This window comes from Bos grunniens, chromosome 10 (assembly GCF_055505025.1).
Source record: "Bos grunniens cultivar Pamir isolate PY7600 chromosome 10, Bosgru_T2T1.0, whole genome shotgun sequence".
Classification (NCBI taxonomy): domain Eukaryota; kingdom Metazoa; phylum Chordata; class Mammalia; order Artiodactyla; family Bovidae; genus Bos; species Bos grunniens.
Genome location: NC_141174.1, coordinates 33,318,027 through 33,338,329, shown reverse-complemented (window position 1 = coordinate 33,338,329; position 20,303 = coordinate 33,318,027). Strand labels below are relative to the sequence as shown.

General features: G+C 39.3%; 1 protein-coding gene across 18 annotated transcripts in view; it reads right to left on the bottom strand.

Annotated features, from left to right (window-relative positions):
* SLC35F4 (solute carrier family 35 member F4) overlaps positions 1–20,303 on the bottom strand; it is a 211,948-nt gene that overhangs the window by 186,555 nt on the left and 5,090 nt on the right. For 12 of the 18 annotated variants that reach the window (XR_015134321.1, XR_015134312.1, XR_015134316.1 and 9 more), the window contains exon 2: positions 5,445–5,633. The exons of 4 other annotated variants lie outside the window; for them this stretch is intronic. The gene's annotated coding sequence lies outside the window, so the exon portion shown is untranslated. Of the gene's footprint in view, positions 1–1,500; positions 1,936–3,027; positions 3,127–5,444; positions 5,634–20,303 lie in introns of those variants that run through there. 2 more of the 18 variants (XR_015134324.1, XR_015134323.1) reach the window with 2 other exon arrangements.

The window sequence follows — 20,303 nt, the reverse complement described above, 5'->3', positions numbered from 1 at the left end:
GAGTTATAATCCTTTAACAGTAAATGCAACCACTTTCCAAACACTGTATCTACCATTTCACATTATTGTAGCTTGTATTTTCTAAAGGAAACATTCCAATAGACACAGTGCTATTTCTAATCTTATTTACTACTTCAGAATGCAACCTTGGTACACTCTTATCAAGAGGTAATGTCTAATTATACATTCATTGAGTCTAAGCTGGTCTTAGTGACTTGCTTGGCCAGTAGAATACAGAAAAATTGACATTCTGTGATTTCTGAGGATGAGGACATAAGAAGTCTTGGAACAATTACTATTGGGATGCTTCTTTTTGGAATCCAGTCACCGTGCCCCATGAAGCACAAACCACATGGAAAGACTACATGTAGGCACTTTAGTCAATTGCTTTAGTCGAGTTCCCAACCAACTGCCAACTAGATAACTGAGTCACTTTGGGTTTTCACTTAATTGGGACTTCACTAATATTTGACTAAAACTGCATAAAATACCCCAAGCAAGAATCTCCTAGCCCATACCAGTTAGCCCACAAAACCATAAGAAGTGACGAGAAAGTGGTTCAGTCATGTCCAACTCTTTGAGACCCCGTGGACTACACAGTCCATGGAATTCTCCAGGCCAGAATACTGGAGTGGGTAGCTATTCCCTTCTCCAGAAGATCTTCCGAAACCAGGGATCAAACCCAGGTATCCCACATTGCCGGTGGATTCTGTACTGTCTGAGCTACCAGGGAAGCCCACATAACCGTAAGAAATAATAACTAATTTTTAAGTCACTAAGCTTTGAGACAGTTTGTCACAGAGCAATGGATGACTAAAACACACATCTTTTTGGTCTCCCTGCCATGTGGTTCTAAGAACAAGACCATCTTTATCTATCTACAAGTTAAGCTACCTAAATTATTATGCATAAGAAAAATAAGCTAAAATTCCAGCTGTTTCAAACCATCAGTTCTCTTGGCCATGATCTAGAGTCTACAAGTTCACAGCTCATTTATGAAATAGTAATTTTCAGCGTAAATATTTGAAATTAATAAAAAGTTTTGAAGTACTTCTCAGCTTAAGCTTTCCCCTCCTTTCAAGAATTCTAAATTGCCTTCTTATCAAAGTGACCCTGACTGTTACTGAGTTCTAGGATTTTTTAAAACTTACATGGGGGAAAACTGAAAAACATACCATTTGAAAGTTGCAAGCAGTTTTATGCCACTTTAAGAAAGTGTAAGCATTTGATTATCCTTTGTGGCAAATGAACCTTTGGTTCAAGCCAAGGAAAGCTAATGGGCTTCCAGCTAGACAAAAATATTGCAAAGACTCCTTTCTAAAAACAGGGAGGTTTTGAGGCTGCCATTCTAAGGAGCTTGTTGGAGTTCCATCCAACAATGCAAACTTTTGTCTCATGGGTGGACAGAGTGATAGCTTTGTAGACAACACTATCTTTAAAGCAGAGATTCTCAAACTTGAAGTCATTTTTAAAAGAAAAAACTTATTAGAAATGCTCAGCACTGTTTTAGATTATTTTTATTAAAAATATTTAAATATTTACAAACATGTACTGCATGCCTATGTGCTAGACTATGTCCTTGACCTCAAGGAGTTGATAAACGGTGAAACTATAAGTGGACTAGACCACTTATTTCCTACACATGATATTATTCAATACAGGAAAGTCCAAATCTAGGGAAATGTATATACGCTACACCACTATAATCTGATGTTTTTGGAAGGCAAAAGGGCAAGGCACATGTGTGGATGGAGATGGAATTGCCCTGTAAAGGAGTTGATGTTCATGCTGTCAGTTGTCCTGGAAAAGGGTCAAGCAAGTGGTAAGCAAATACGGACTCAGAAAGCAGGCCTTACAGATGAGGTGAAAATAATTTCTCTTCAGGTTCTGGGCAGTCAGATCTGGACTAGGCAGCAGTTGCCCACAAAACCCATTCTACAGAAGGAACCACAGACACAAGCATTTTAATAGTCTACACAAATGTTTTAGAATTGCAGGGGGCAGGGGGGAGGATTACTGACTCCAGAAGAAAATTGCTAAATTAATATCAATAGATGCTTAATTAAATGCCTACAAAAGGTAACATTGTATCAACAGCACTAACTGTTACACTGGTATTCATTAAAATGTCATTACATTTGGAAACAACTGGTCAGATTATCTCTTTTTGTAAGAATTCTTGAAAGTGTACAATTGCCAAGAAAACTATTGCCAATCATAAATGAGTCTGCAAATAATTTCCAGAAGAAACTGACAAAAATCCTTTCAAGTAATATTAAGTTAATGTGGGATGTAAGTTTATGTCAATGTGTTTGGTAAGAAGTATAGTCTTGAAAAGTTTGAGAATTTAACAGGCGACAAACGACTTAAATGCTGAACAAAGCTCTGGTTCCCTAATATCCTCTCGACAATGAGGGGTATTAGCAAAAGGTTCACTAGGGTCACTTTAAACCCATACACTAACTCTCTGTGTAATTTAAGAAAAGGTTCAAGTAGTTGCAGCCCCAGTCAAAACACAGAGCATGATGATCTGGGAGCGAACTAGATTTCCTCCTCTATGTATCTCCTGGGCTAGATGCTGTATCTCCTGTTCAGTCCTATATCTCCTATTCAGGACACAACGTGCACATGCACTCAGGGCAGCCATGCTGTGAAAGTGTCTGAGTTTGTGAGTTTTTGTAGTAACTGTTGGCTATTCTATGGCTCTTCTTCCCTCCCATAGTACTGACCCCTTAACCAAATGTTCTTGGTCTGGTCACTGTTTTGCCTTAGGAAACTGATGGGAAGAACTTAGGACAAAAAGAAGAGCAGGAGGAGTCCCTTCTCTTAGCTCAATATAGGTAACCAGAGATAGTTGTGTGCAGTAATGTGGGGATGTGGTGAGAGTCACTGACAGTCAAGGCAGGTTAGGCAAGAACCCAAGAGCTCAGAAACCTATTCCTGAGCATGAGACAACACACAGAGCCCTGAGAAATAACTGGGGACCCATATGAGCACAGCATGTGATAACCAGATGACTGGGTACTTAAAATGAAATCCAGATTTATTTTGTAGTCACAGGTTAATGAAGCCAAGGTAAGTGAAGCCAAGGCACTAGGCTAATCACTTCTTTCCTTCATGTAGTCTCTAGTCCAACAAAAAATGGAGACAGAACAAGAGAATGTTAGACGGAAAATAAAAAGTTGCTTTCCCAACTCAAGTTCTAGCATACTAATAATTACTTTAAAAATTAATAGACCAAATAATTTAAAATTAAATATACCAATCAAAGTCACGAACCTCCATCCATACTTCAGGCACTCTATCAGATCTAATCCCTATTTCTGTCTATAGGATCTAATCCCTCAAGGCTGTATATTGTCACCATGCTTATTTATCTTATATGTAGAATACATCATGTGACATGCCGAGCTGGATGAAGCACAAACTGGAATCAAGATTGCTGGGAGAAATATCAATAACCTCAGATATGCAAATGACACCACCCTTATGGCAGAAAGTGAAGAAGAACTAAAGAGCTTCTTGATGAAAGTGAAAGAGGAAACTGAAAAAGTTGGCTTAAAACTCAACATTCAAAAAACTAAGATCATGGCATCTGGTCCCATCACTTCATGGCAAATAGAGGGGGAAACAATGGAAACAGTGACAGACTTTATTTTCTTGGGCTCCAAAATCACTGCAGGTGGTGACTATAGCCATGAAATTAAAAGACACTTGTTCCTTGGAAGAAAAGCTATGATCAACCTAGTCAGCATATTTAAAAGCAGAGACATTACTTTGCCAACAAAGGTCTGTCTAGTCAAGGCTATGGTTTTTCCAGTAGTCAGGTATGGATGTGAGAGTTGGACTATAAAGAAAGCTGAGCACCAAAGAACTGATGCTTTTGAACTGTGGTGTTGGAGAAGACTCTTGAGAGTCCCTTGGACTACAAGGAGATCCAACCAGTCCATCCTAAAGGAAATCAGTCCTGAATATTCATTGGAAGGACTGATGCTGAAGCTGAAACTCCAATACTTTGGCCACCTGGTGCGAAGAACTGACTCACTGGAAAAGACCCTGATGCTGGGCAAGACTGAAGGTAGGAGGAGAAGGGGATGACAGACGATGAGATGGTTGGATGGCATTACCAACTTGATGTTCATGAGTTTGGGGTATGTTCCAGGAGTTGGTGATGGACAGGGAAGCCTGGTGTGCTGCAGCCCATGGGGTCGCAAAGAGTTGGACACAACTGAGAGACTGAACGGAACACCAATCAAAGGAGGGGTTGGCAGAGTGGAAGAGTAAAACATACTTCATCTATATGCCATTTGTAAGAAATTTACTTCAAATTCAACAATATTTAGGTCAAAAGTAAAACACTGGGGAAAGACATACCATGCAAATATGAATTTTGAAGAGCAGGAGGGACTATATTAATATCTAATAAGGCACACTTAAGAGAAATGAAAATTACTAGAGACAAAGAAGGGCACTAATAAGGACTGAAGGATCCATCCACCCAGAAGACATAAATATCCTGAAAGTGGATCCTGAATGCGGATCACCAAGCACAGCTTTGTTGCTGTTTAGTTGCTAAATCTTGTCTAACTCTAAACAACACAGCCTTAATAAATATGAAATAAAAACGTGGACAGAGCTGAAAGGAGAAATAGGCTAATCCACAGTTACATGGTGGAATTCTGATACTCCTCTCTAACCAACTGATTTAACTAGGAGACAGAAAATCAGTAAGAACATACAAGATCTGCAAAATACAATCAACAGGTGTGATCTAACTGCCGCACATAGAGCACTAAGGTGAACAATGGCAGAACACATTTAAAAAACTCACTCAGGGAACATTCACTAAGATAGTCCATATCCATGACAGTAAGACAAAGCTAACAAATTTAAAAGAAATGAAATCTGACCATGTATCCTCCTATCATAATGGAATAAAACCAAAAATCAGTAACAAAGAAAACAAGACCAACCTCTAAATGCGTGAAAATTAAACAACACACTTTTATATAACCCTGGGTCAACAAGAAAGTCTCAAAGGAAATTTTAAAAATGCTTAGAACTGAAATTTTAAAAAACCAATGTATCAAAACATGTAGAACATACCTAAAGCAGTGCTGAGAGGGTAATTTATTGTTTTACAAAGCTTACATTAGACATGCAGAAAGGTCTTGAAAGGATCAAGAAATAGAAAAAGGAGAAGAAAATAAACCCAAAGGATGTTAATAATAAAGATAATAGCATAAATAAATGAAATTGAAAACAGGTATATAGAGAAAATCAATGAAACAAAAAGCTGGTCCTTAAAAAAAGAAAATCCTACTAAGCCACTGGTCCTTTAAAAAAACAAAACCCTACTAAGCCATTCTGCTGCTCTGCCTCAGTACTGTGTTAATAAACCCCAGCTGCCCAGCTGGGCAAGAGCAGTCATGGCCCCAACTTACCCACAGGACCTTCATTTTCATAACATGATTTCTTTCAGCTCAGCCACAAGACCTGATGTGCATGTTTTCCTTGAAAGTGCCTCTATGCAAGCCAGGTGAATTTATTCTCAGAGGAGTACATGCCAGACTATTCAACATTCTTCCATAGAGATGCAAGACTGGGCTCTGAATCTCTGCAGATGCAATCAGCTAAAAATTCATAAAATAATCCCATTAAGTTCCGTGTCACACATCCAACATTTTACCTATTTAACATTTAGTGAATAGAACCTGCCCTTTTCATTCTGGAAGGCAAATGTGGCTTCTAGTAAGAAATCTCTGAACAAAGGCTGCACGGAACCACAAAGGCAAGCAGGCATTCAACCAGAAAGACTAAGTCAGTGCTGGACGAGCCATCCCATCACTGACTACAAGGCCCCTGTGAAAAGTACAGAAATGTGGACAAAGGGTGCCTGGTACAGTGTTGCTGAGGTGCTTAGAGATTCTGTAACAGTGCTTTAAGTGGGGGTTTTGAAAGAAATGAATATGAGTTTTTGCTTCTCTCTTTGTAAGATCTAACGTAATATAACTTTTAAGTGGATTTTGACCACAATTTCCCATAGCCTAAGGGTGATCCTTTTTTGAAAAAGAGCAGCCATATTTTCAATATTTCACTAATGCTTTGCATTAATCATTTAAAAACACCATCTGCCTCCTTTGCCAAGGATCCCAGTTCTGAATGTAGAAGACAACGTACAACAGCAGCAGCAAAAAACAAAAAAAAACCCTCACAGAAAAAAACAAACCTATAAAAGCACTAATCCAGTGATTAGTTCTGTAGATGGGGGTCCTAGGCTGTCCATTTGGAACAATGAGATGGAAGCCTGCACTAGTGAGGGGACAGTCTCGTAAATACCTCTCAGCAGTGGCACACTTCAGAGGGCAATTTAAAGGTAAGGACAGGGGGTCACAAGGCTCTTCCATCTGATGAAGTGGTGGCAGTGCAAGGCCCAAATGACGGGACATCTGTCTGATTATTATGCAGTGTGGTCATTGGTCATTGTGGTCATTGCAGTATGGTCTAGCATTTAGGAGTTGTTTTGCAAGGGTGGTGGGGGTGAAATTGGGGGGTGTCAGAACTGGCATGTTTCACTTCTTAATAGAAGCCAGAAGTATTATATTTCCTACTTGTGTGTACTAAGCTGCTTCAGTTGTGTCCAGCTCTTTGCAACTCCATGGACTGTAGCCCACCAGGCTACTCTGTCCATGGGATTTTCCAGGCAAAAATACTGGAGTGAGTTGTTGTACCCTCTTCCAAGGGAATCTTCCTGACCCAGGGATCGAACATGCATCTCTTGTCTCCTGCAATGGCAGGCAGGTTCTTTACCACTAGCACCAACAGAGAAGCCCCTTTGTTATTATCATTAAGCTAAAGGCCACCTCATAACTGATGATCAAAGTTCCCAGAAAAATAAGGTATAAAATTAAGCGTTCTGAGGGGTAGGGGAAAAGGCGAAGACAGTTTAACCTCCTGGGTTATTTTTCCACCTCTGTGGCCTCTCTCTTCCTTGTGAGCTGTCCAAGCTGTGCAGCAGGAGAATCTGTCAGCAAGTTGGGTTAACAGGAGGAGAGTTTGCATATACGGGATTTGCAACAACTATCTATCTTGTCAAATCTCCTAGGTGCCTTTCTCTTGGACCAGAAAATGAATATGGATCTTCGTATGTTTAGTAATCTAGTACATGGTTTGGAAATCTTAGGTCAACTTATTATCCAGTAAGTCACAGAACAGTAAGTCACAGTACAGAAGAATAAAATCTGGTTGGGTGTCTACCTCAGTGTGTCGAAAAACAATGAGAAGGGACTCCCCTGGCAGTCCGGTGGCTAAGACTCTGAGCTCCTGCTGCAGGGGGCCCAGGTTCAATCCCTGGTCAGGAAATTAGATCCCGCCTGCTGCAGCTAAAGATGCCACACGCTGTTACAGAAGATCGAAGACCCCACATGTCACAGCTAAGACCCAGCACAGCCAAATAGAATTTAAAAAGAACATGGGAAGGACTAATATCTGAAACTTTCGTCTGGCACACTCAAGGGGATAGGATTTCCACACTTCAAATTTCTTGGTGTGAAAAACAGAGGCAGTAGTATTTAACATACTCAAAACTTCACCAGCCAATATCAAATTTCAAATCAGGCTTTCCCCCCATGGATTCCTCACAGGTTCCTCCTCATTTCATAAACAATTCCAGTGTTATTTCCGGGGCCTCCAACTGCTTTTATAGCATCGATGGAGTATTTCAGAGAGTATAATTTTACCTCATATGCTTCTAATGATTTTGCTCCTACTCTAGTTCCTCCAAGGCCATTAAGTCAGGTTTTCCCCCTCACTCTGCACTTGTTACATGTGAATTAACCTGATTGAAAATCTCACTTCACCCGCTTCATTTCCCTTTGTGTTCACATCCCACAGTTCCATTCAATAACTTTAGAAACTAATTTCTAACATGCAGTCTGAAATTCCTCTGCCTTCCAGGAGTGGGGCTGAAAGTATGCTCCCCAGCCTACAAGTCCCTTTCAAACGAAGGTGCTATGAAGCTGTAATGAAACTGTACAAATACTGCAATAACATGTGTGGAGGAACTAGTAGGGGGATATTTCCTGTCAACATGGAATGGAAGGTAAAAGGTAAATTTCATATACATAAATCCTGTCCCCCACTGGTTCTCTGAAGTTACAGGCTGTAACTTTCTAAAATTGTCCAGTATCTTTTTAAACTGTATAATTAGGTTTTTCTAGGTGTATCTGTACTTCACAGTATGTTCTCATAATTAATTTCACCTTGTATAGCATGCATTGTCTTTGGCTCTATTGTCCCTTTTCCAATCCCTATCTATCCCTGTGATGATGCATAGAAATAGAAAAACCTACCTGTGATGCAACACAGAGAAATACATGCAAGGCTTATATAATATGCTATGCTACACGGACTCTTAGTCACTTTTTCATTAGGAAGGAAAAGGCCATGAAGAGTAAATAAGCAGGAGGGGGAACACTTTTCTCAAATTTTCTCTTCCAGATCACAGAAGTAAATGTAGTGTTCATGGGCAAATTTCAAGAAAATAAATTCTGGAATAAAAAATAGAGGGAAACCAGACTATTTGCTACTTCCCAGAAGACAACAGTCTTCCTTGATGTATGTTAAATAGTATCAGTGAGTTTTTATTGAGCACTTACTATGCTCAAGGAATATGCATTAGGTACATATACCACAGGGAAATTATCCTTGGATCGATGCTACAGATGAGGCAACAAGCAACAGCCTGTTGAGGTCTTAAGCTAGTATACAACAAAGTGAAGTGACGTGAAAGTCACTCAGTCATGTCTGAGTCTTTGCAACGCCACGGACTATATAGTCCAAGGAATTCTCCAGGCCAGAATACTGGAGTGGGTAGCATTTCCCTTCTCCAGGGGATCTTCTCAACCCAGAGACTGAACCTAGGTCTCCCACATTGCAGGTGGATTCTTTACCAGCTGAGCCACAAGGGAAGCCCAGTATAGAATAAAGCTGGGAAACAAACAAGCCTGTCAGTGTGAGACAAAGCCAGAATTCATACCCATGTCATTAAGGCTTGTGCTTTTTTTCTCTGCCACAGTTAAGGGACATCTTTTATCAGGAAAGCCAGACCAGTGTATTTAGCTATAACTTTTCCATCACAGATTTTAGCTACTCAACTCAAAAAAACAGCTGTGTAAACAATAGTCTTTCTAAACCTAAACAGACATTTCCCCAAAGAAGACATATAGATGCCTAATAAACACAAGAAAAAATGTTCAACATTGCTCATTATTAGACAAATCCAAGTCAAAACTACAATGAGGTATCACCTCACACCAGTCAGAATGGCCATCATCAAAAAGTCTACCAACCATAAATGCTGGACAGGGTGTGAAGAAAACAGAACCCTCTTGCACTGTTGGGAAGGTAAATTGATATAGCCACTATGGAAGACAGTATGGAAATTCCTTTAAAATACTAGAAATAAAACCACCTTATGACCCAGCAATACCACTACCAGGCATATATCCTGAGAAAAATAAAACTGAAAAAGACACATGTACCCCAATGTTTTTTGCAGCACTATTTACAATAGCTAGGACATAGAAGCAACCTAGATGTCCATGGACAGATGAATGGAGAAAGAGGCAGTGAAATATTATTCAGCCATAAAAAGGAATGCATTTTAGTCAGTCCTAATGAGGTAGATGAAGCCAGAGCCTATTATATAGAGTGAAGTTAAGTCAGAAAGAGAAAAACAAATATTGTATACTAACACATACATATGGAATCTAGAAAGATAGTACTGATTAACCTATTTGCAGGGCAGCAATGGAGATAGACATAGAGAACAGACTTATTTATGGACACGAGTTGGGGAGAGAAAGGAGAGGGTAGGATGTATGGAGAGAGTAACACACACTACCATATGTAAAACAGACAGCCAATGGGAATTTGCTGTATGACTCAGGAAACTCAAAACCAGGGCTCTATAACAACCCAGAGGAGTGGGATGGGGAGGAAGGTGGGAAAGATGTTCAAAAGGGAGGTGACACAGTTATACCTATGGCTGATTCATGTTGATGCTTGGCAGAAACAAACAATACAGTTATGCAATTATTCTTCAATTAAAAATAAATTTAATTTAAAATATGAAAACAACAACAACAAAAAAGAATAGTCTTTTTAAACAGAAACTGTGGCAAAAGAGGCTCTAGAAACAATCCCTCTAACATGACCTGAAATGTGAAACTAATTGACGGGTCCTTAAGTATGACAACTGCCAATTACTTTGTGAAAGCAGATTTCATACAGTCAGTGCTATGTTGTCCTCAGCATCTCAAATGGAGTTTTTCAGAAGCCAGTATGCATTAGTCACAGAAACCATGTATTCAAATCATGCCACCAATAAATAAATTTCCCAGAACCCATCTTTCCAAGAATTTCCAGGCAGATTCTTTACCACTGAGCCACCTGGGAAACCATAGGGTTCAGTTACCTGGAGTATTATATGACATGAACTATCTCTGGGATGATGCCAGACATCACAACTGAACCTAGATGGCAACGGTGGTAGTACCCCCAACTTCTGGCCTGGGGCCATTCTCTGGTTGATAGATGACGCAGCCACTTTAATGAGCACTCCTCTGCCTGCTTTCCCCAAGATAAAATGAGGCCACAGTTGAGAAATTGCTTTTGTTTTTTTAGCACCCAACAAAACCAAGGTGTATGAATTTTTTTTAATAGAAACTTGTATCTGAAAAGCAGGAAAGGGAATTCTCTAAACATTTCAACTACTACATAACTCCCCAAATCCGAAGAATGTGTTTTGGGACCTCTGATAAACAGAGTACCATTCCTGATGAAAGGAGTATACCTGAGAAAAATCATATTGTTTCTCCTTTTCTATGTTCATTTCTCAAATGGTCTTTTCCAACTTCCTTTTTCACAGCAGCTGTGAACACATCACCACAACTGTGGCTTCATGTGGCCCATTTTAACTCACCCTTTGGCTTGGGCTTCACATGGAAACTTACATTACCATACGTAAAACAGATAGCCAACGGGAATTTGTTGTATGGCTCAGGAAACTCAAACAGGGGCTCTGTATCAACCTAGAGGAATGGGATGGGAAAGGAGATGGGAGGGAGTTTCTAAAGGGAGGGGATGTATGTATACCTATGGCTGATTCATGCTGAGGTTTGACAGAAAACAGCTAAATTCTGTAAAGCAATTATCCTTCAATAAAAAATAAATTAATTAAAAAAAAGAAAAAGATTTCCCATTTCATTTATCATTCTGGCCACTGGACCTAGGACAAAAAGGCCTCTTTGGGTATGTTCTAAAAATGTTATGACTGTAATACCCTTCAAACAATATATGAATAAAACTACAAGATTGCGTGCTTCAGATGCACAGATAAAACACACTCCCCCACCCCCAACCAAAAAAAAAAATGAACTTCTAAGGATTCAACTATCACACCATATTGGCATCAAAGATTAATGAAAAGACCAGAAATCTTGAAGATGTTGGTGAAATTCAGAGGATATCTGTTCTACTGTTTACTAGGTACATAACTTTGAACAAGTTACATTATTTCTGGAAACCAAATTTTCTCATCTGTTAAAAGAGAGTAAATGAGCTCCTTGCCCCAAAGGGTTCTAACAGGATTTAAAAGAGATTGTATGCTTAATCACACATATTGGCATTTTATAAGTTAGTTGCTAACATTTCCATTAAATGTAGCCATCGTCTTCCCTAGTCTGGTTGTATATATGGCTACAACTTCAGATACCTGCCAGATTTGGATCAAGGGGAAAATAGAAGCCTTGGCATGCAAACTTTCATCTTTTGTGTCTATAGCTTTCATGAGTGTTCTCAGCGCTCAAATTACTCTTAAGTAAACTAAAAAAAACTCAAAGACTTCATTCATTTAGGAAGCATTCACTGAGGCCCCAATGTATATAAAGAAAAAAACGAAAAAAAGATTCAAGAGTTTGCACCTTGTTAACTTCAAATGACGGAGAAGGCAATAGCACCCCACTCCAGTACTCTTGCCTGGAAAATCGCATGGACGGAGGAGCCTGGTAGGCTGCAGTCCATGGGGCCGCTAAGAGTCAGACACGACTGAGTGACTTCACTTTCACTTTTCACTTTCATGCACTGGAGAAGGAAATGGCAACCCATTCCAGTGTTCTTGCCTGGAGAATCCCAGGGACGGGGCAGCCTGGTAGGCTGCTGTCTATGGGGTCACACAGAGTCGGACACGACTGAGTTGACTTAGCAGCAGCAACTTCAAATGATCCAACTGACCACAGTGAAGTCATCAGAATTTCTGGCCACCTTTACACATGCAAGTCATTTAACCAATCTGGCGATGTGGTGGTTCAGCACAACTAAAAAAAAAATATTCATGACACAGCACTATAGATTCTGTCAGAAATATCAACTGCCGAAAAATGACTCAGAAATCAATTGGACTAGAAGCAACTTGATAGAAAAGATTCAATCTCACACCTTTGAAAAAGGAATATAAAGAAATAAGATCAATTTCTAAGTAAATTATTTAAAGTGATGTATAAATTACAGTATAAAATACTTCTACAGTGAACTTGTGAATAATTATAAAAGTAACAATAAAAATATTTAACTTTTTATTTCTATAGAGTAAAAGTCTCCACTCTTGAATTGCAAGTTTCATTTCTGATGAATAAGCATTTCTTATTGTCAACAGGTCATTAGCCTTTGCTTGATCACCAACTGCAAAATAAACTACTAATTCTGATCTGTGAATTTTCATTTTTATATAACTTTTTTCAAAGTTATAGATGATTAGAAGTATTATCATCCTATTTATGCAACTTGTCTCAAATTGACATCAATGTGACATATCAGATCAAAATCATATAATAAAGCCTTCTTCAGTGATCAATGCAAAGAAATAGAGGAAAACAACAGAATGGGAAAGACTAGAGATCTCTTCAAGAAAATCAGATTTTCGAGATTAGTTGTTTGTCAATTGCTTCATTTGCTATTACAACTAATCTCAAAAATATACAAGCAACTCCTACAGCTCAACTCCAGAAAAATAAATGACCCAATGAAAAAATGGGCCAAAGAACTAAATAGACATTTTTCCAAAGAAGATATACAGATGGCTAACAAACACATGAAAAGATGCTCAACATCACTCATTATCAGAGAAATGCAAATCAAAACCACTATGAGGTACCATTTCACGCCAGTCAGAATGGCTGCGATCCAAAAGTCTACAAGCAATAAATGCTGGAGAGGGTGTGGAGAAAAGGGAACCCTCTTACACTGTTGGTGGGAATGCAAACTAGTACAGCCACTATGGAGAACAGTGTGGAGATTCCTTAAGAAACTGGAAATAGAACTGGCTTATGATCCAGCAATCCCACTGCTGGGCATACACACTGAGGAAACCAGAAGGGAAAGAGACATGTATACCCCAACGTTCATCGCAGCACTGTTTATAATAGCCAGGACATGGAAGCAACCCAGATGTCCATCAGCAGATGAATGGATAAGAAAGCTGTGGTACATATACACAATGGAGTATTACTCAGCCATTAAAAAGAATACATTTGAATCAGTTCTAATGAGATGGATGAAACTGGAGCCTATTATACAGAGTGAAGTAAGCCAGAAAGAAAAACACCAATACAGTATACTAACGCTTATATACGGAATTTAGAAAGATGGTAACAATAACCCTGTGTACGAGACAGCAAAAGAGACACTGATGTATAGAACAGTCTTTTGGACTCTGTGGGAGAGGGAGAGTGTGGGAAGATTTGGGAGAATGGCATTGAAACATGTATAATATCATGTATGAAACGAGTCACCAGTCCAGGTTCGATGCACAATACTGGATGCTTGGGGCTAGTGCACTGGGACGACCCAGAGGGATGGTATGGGGAGGGAGGAGGCGGGAGGGTTTAGGATGGGGAACACATGTATACCTGTGGTGGATTCATTTCGATATTTGGCAGAACTACTACAATATTGTAAAGTATCAATTTATCAAAGTATCAGTATTGTAAAGTACTTTGGCCACCTGATGCGAAGAGTTGACTTATTGGAAAAGACTCTGATGCTGGGAGGGATTGGGGGCAAGAGAAGAAGGGGACGACAGAGGATGAGATGGCTGGATGGCATCACTGACTCGATGGACGTGAGTCTGAGTGAACTCTGGGAGTTGGTGATGGACAGGGAGGCCTGTAGTGCTGCGATTCATGGGGTTGCAAAGAGTCGGACACGACTGAGCGACTGATCTGATCTGAAGAAAGTGAAGTGAAATGAAAGTCGCTCAGTCGAGTCCGACTCTTTGCGACCCTGTATAGTCCATGGAATTCTCTAGGCCAGAATACTGGAGTGGGTAGCCTTTCCCATCTCCAGGGGATCTTTCTAACCCAGGGATCGAACCCAGGTCTCCCGCATTGTAGGCAGATACTTCACCTCTGAGCCACAAGGGAATAGATAGGTTAAAAAAAAAAAAAAAGAATGGATAGGTAATGAAAGGAATTTCTCAGATAGCAAAACAATCAACTGGATTTTAGTTCTTCCTCCAAACAATGGTTTGTTTTTTTTTTTAATTTTCATGTAAATAGTGTCATTCTAAAGCACCATATGTGCAGAATGAAACAAGTAGGCACAGCTGGCTCCTGGCCATAGCAGATGGAAGGAAACCAATGAAGCAGTTAAGCATCAAGCTGAGGGGCTTACAGACACACACACACACACAGTTCATAAATATTACCTGATGTGAGGTACTGGGAATTTCGCTGGGAATCTTAGATGATAGGTGACACAGATGAAACTATTAACAATTTTATATACACCTACAAGGTGGATGTGCTCTTGCTGCTCCATTAAAATATGGAAACACATTAATTTGCACTTGCACATGCACAAATCATCTCAAAACTCATTCCATGACTTTCTCACACCGAAGGCCTTTTGAAATCATGCCCAAGTGTCCACACAAAGTACCTTGCTATCGTCTCCCAGCAACCTTAAGGATTCATGGAACCATTTTAAAAGGCATTCTCGGTGAGAAGTCATCAACCTGACCTTCAGAAGACCTGTGCCTCTTCCCCAGAGCTTGGGGCTCTGCCACATCTGTTGGGGAGGAAAGACACTGCCCGCTGGCCAACTGACAGCAGGGCGGGAAGCAGCGCTCATTCACGCTCCCTCTGCCCTGGCCAACTATTACTCTGTGTTCAGTGTTTCCAACATAGGCAGGCCAGCTGGACTCCTCCCAGGGAGGTGGCACTGGGAATTGGCACAGAATGAGATAGGACATAAGGGTCGAAAGGAAAAAGGAACTTTAAAATGTCCTGCTTCTCACTTTGCACGGGAAAACACGTTGTCATTAGCGAGCTGTGTGTTCTTATGCGATTTGCCTAACCTCTTTGGACTTTAGTTTTCTGACCTGCAAAGTGATAGACCTGAATCTCTAAGGCACCTTCCAACCCAACATTCTATGAGGAGTAACAGCAAAGTATCCCATGCCCATAAAACTCATGCAGAGCTATCTGGGAGGAAAAGTCTCCAATGAAAAAAGCATTTTAAAAGGCACAGAAAAGACCAGTTGCCTTATAAAAATGGAAACCAAAAGAGGAAAAAAAACAAGCTCCAAATACAACATATACTTTAAGTCTATGCAGTAAATAGTAGTCTCAATTTGTCTCTCTCCTATAGTAGTATCATACATCCTTGCCATATTCCAGCAGTGTGTGGAAGGTACTGCCCCATCCTGTTGCTGGCCAAAATCTTGGTCTTCTCTGCCCACTGAAGCCAAACGAAGAAATACAGAGACAGAGTTTGGAAGAAATAGAAAAGTGGCTTTAACTCTCAGCTGGCAGAAAGGGGAACACAGTATTCTCATGCCTCAAGAACTGTGTCCCCCCGCCCCCCATGAGGAATCTAGGGGCAAGGGCTGGTGGTCAGCAGTCGTTGATGAGGAAAAAGATGATAGGATCTTGATTTCTTCCTCTCGCGTTGTTTCAAAAACAGTCATAAACTGGAGTCAGTAACCCAGGAATTCAGTCTGGCAGTTAGTGGCTCTGAGGCCTTCTTTCTGATATGTAACTACAAGCAGAAGGGTGTTGTAAGGGAACACCAGATAGGGGGTATATTCAGAATAGAGACAAAGGAAAAAATGTGAATTGTAGCTCCCGCAGAGTTAGGGGGCAGAAAAGCAAACTCAGTTATAGACATTCAGAGTGAGGAGGCAGAAAAGCAAAGTTAGTTACAGACATGCAGAATTAGGAGCAGTTGAAGTAAAAAACTAGGAACGTTCAGGCCTGCCCCTGTTCTCTTTATCTTCTTTGTTCTCAGGAAGAGGAAAGAGAAAAACTCATTCCTTGTTTTTCCTTTTCACCGCAACAATCCCTTAACCTCAGATTTGGCCCTGTGAAAAGCACTTTTTCAATGGGATATCACTAACAGTAACACAGTTCAGTTCAGTCACTCAGTCGTGTCCTACTCTTTGTGACCCCATGGACTGCAGCACACCAGGCCTCCCAGTCCATCACCAACTCCTGGAGTTTACCCAAACTCATGTTCATTGAGTCAGTGATGCCATCCAACCATATCATCCTCTGTCGTCCCCTTCTTCTCCCGCCTTCAGTCAGTAATACAAGTATAGACTTAAAATGGGTTGGGCCCTCCTCTACTTCTGCCATTGCCACAAGGAAATATATATAAGCAGTCACTATGCATTCAGCATGAATCCCAGAAGAGACCCATGGAGCAGGCCTGAACACAGCCTGAAGCTATTAATACCTGAGTCCAAGGAAACAACACAGACCCACGAGCAAGGTAGCAAGTCCTTTGGTGTAAGTCTGAGATTTTGAGGTTGTTACATATCATCATAATGAAAAAGGCTGACTGACAGACCTTGTAAAGGAAATCACATAAAGCGAATGAAGAGAACAAGAGACGATAACATCTAACCATCTGTATAGGAATCACAGAACCGGAGCCAAGTGTACTCAACATGATCACAAGTGTGACATGGTCATGTCAATTTGAGAACTGCACACAAATTACAACAGGATTTTCCAAACTCAATTTTAAGTGATCCTAATTAATGACCCTAAGTAGTTGGCTTGATTTAAAAAAAAAAAATTTAAATCTTTATTGGGAAAGAGGTAAAATTGTAGAAAAACCTAAAAATTCCTGAAACGTCATTTAGATGAACTTGTTTTCACAAACTACCACATACTCTCTTCTACATCACAATCAGCCTGGGGATGCTGCAGATGTTTGAGATGTCTGTCACTATAAGCCATGGGACTGTCAAGCACATACCTTTAATTTGTAAATGGACTTTTACTCTTTCTTAAAATTGAGATATAATTGACATGCAATATTGTGTAAGTTTAAATACCGGTAGGTTTGATACATTTATATATTTCAGTATAATTACTACCCAAGAGGGCAGCTAATACCTCTACTATGTAACATAATTAACATTTATTTTTTTCTGTTGAGAACAATTAAGAGCTAGTCTCTTGGCAACTTTGAAATAATACAGCATTGTTGACTATTATTCCTTATGCGTATTTATCTATTAACTGTAAACACCATCTTAAACAACATCTCCCCAATTCTTCCACCCCTCAGCCTCTGGTAACTACTGTTCTGCTGTTTTTATGAGTCTGACATTTTGAGATTGCAACTTTGTGATCTTAACAGTATTTGTCTTTCTTTGATGGATTTATCTCACTTAGCACAATGTCCTCAAGGTTCAACCACACTGTCACAAGTGGCAAGATTGCCTTCTTTCTCAAAGCTGAATAACATTCTATTGTATGTATATACTACATCTTCTTAATCCATTTAACTGTTAACAGACACTTAGGTTGTTTCCATAGCTTGGCTATGGTGAATAATGCTGCAATGAACATGGGTGTGTGGATCTCTCTTTGAAATACTAATTTCAGTTCCTTCTCTCTTTTTTTGGCCTCTCCTGGCAGCTTGCGGAATCTCAGTTTCCTGATGAAGGATTGAACAAGGTCCTCAGCAGTGACAGCACAGAATCCTAACCACTGTTCAGCCAGGGAATTCCCCCAATTCCTCCTTGCATGCACCTAGATTAAGATTGCTGAGTCACCAGCAGTTCTATTTGTAGTTTTTTGAGGAACTACCATACTGTTTTCCATAATGACTATACCAGTTTATATTCCCACCAATAGTACACAAGTGTTCCTTTTTCTCCACACTTCTCCAAATCTTCTTTCTTGTTTTTTTTTGATAATAGCCATTCTAAAAGGTGTGAGGTGGTATCTCACTGTGGTTTTGATTTTCATTTCCCTGATTACTAATGTTGAGCATCTTTTCATATACCTGTTGGCCATTTATATGCCTTCTTTGGAAAAATGTGTATTTAGGTTCTTTACCCACCTTTGAGTTGAATTACTTGCTTTTTTGCTATTGAGTTGTATGAGTAATTTATATATTTTAATCTATTAGATATATGACTTGTGAATATTTTTCCCATGTTGTAGATCGCCCTTTCTATTTGTTGATTGTTTCCCTTGCTGTACTTAGTTTAATGTAGTCTCATTTATTTATTTTCATTTTTTGTTGCCTGAGCACACACCTTCTCTAGAGATAACGTTTCAATTTCTCCCAGGATCCAGAAGCTGAGTCTGAACAAAACAATTTTACAGAGAAATGTGAACATATTTGTCTCATAATTGAATAATGTAATTACCATGTTGCCTCTGAGTTTTATGCTGCTCTGTCTATTGGAGGCAGAAGACCTGCTGAGGCAATTTTAGAAATTTCATAGCAAGTGCATTAAAGTCTTAGTTTTGTTTAGCAGACTATGAAGAGGAGGGGAGAAAAAAATGAGGCAGGATAAACTCCCAACACTGAATAAATATCAGAGCATCAATTACACTAATAAGAGTAATATGTTATTTTATACCATTTGATAATAGATTGTTTTCATTGGCAACATAAAGTTTGTGACATTTCATAACTGCTTTTGCTGTAATATTAAAAGAAATAACAGCATATAAGTAGTATCTATAGTACAGTCATACCAATGTAAAAAAGGAAGTGCACTAGAAAACCAGATTTGAAATTTTCTCAGAATTGTTAACACACTGCCTTTAAGTAATAGAACATTTGAGTGATTCTTTTTCCCCGCATTATCCATACTTTTCATATTGAATATGCATTACTCAAATAAATTATCTTTTGAAATTATCATTCCTAAATTACAACTTTCTTTTCAAACTGTTCTTTCTACCTATCGTTTCTCATTTTGGTATACTTTGTCCTGTCTTCTTCCACATCCTTAGCAGAAAAAGGGGAGATGCAAACTAATATTGCAATGGAATTTATGTATTTATATCTGATCTTCAAAAGTTTTGTTAATTACCAACAAATATTTGGCCACATAGGTAAAATTACAGCCACAAAAAGCCTAATGTTAACCAGAACAATGAAATTATATAATCTCTAAAACAGAGTTGACAGTTCCCGACTTCCCTGGTGGCTCAGTGGTGAAGAATCCACCTGCCAATTCAGGAGACACAGGTTTGATCCCTGATCAAGAAAGATCTCACAAGCCAAGGAGCCAGTTAAGCCTGTATGCCACAACTACTGAGCCTGTGCTCTAGAGCCTAGGAACCGCAACTATTGAGCCCACGTGCCCTAGAGTCATGCTTCACAACAAGAGAAGCCATCGCAATGAGAAGCCTGCACACTGCAACAAGGCAGCCCCTGATCTCTACAACTAGAGAAAAAAGCCCCCGCAGCAATGAAGACCCAGCACAGCTAAAAATAAATGAAAAAAAAATTTTTTTTAAAGAGTTGACAGTGCCTTACAGAATGGTCATTAAAAATGAAGCTGCCATCTTATTGCAACACCAAGGAAATTTTGAGATTACACAAGACATGGAAATACTGTGTCCCAAAGACATACCAATCGTATCTCCAAATTTGTCATTATTTCAGTAGAAAAGACTGGTCTCACTCAATTTATATTTAAATAAATTATAAATATTATAATCTCAAAAGAATAATTAGCATATTCTTTATCCCAGAGACTTCAAAGATGTTAACAGATTACCATGATCTCTATTTCTTCAAAGACAAGTAGAAAATAGAAATGTGAAATCATTTTCCTACAGTCACACAGAGTAAAACATGATTGTGCTAGATACTTACTGATTTATGAATGCTTCCTGAGTGTGTTAATAGAATCTTAAAAATATGTTACCACTAGACTATACAGAAACAATGTCTCCTTTTTAATCAAAATCCCCATATTGCAA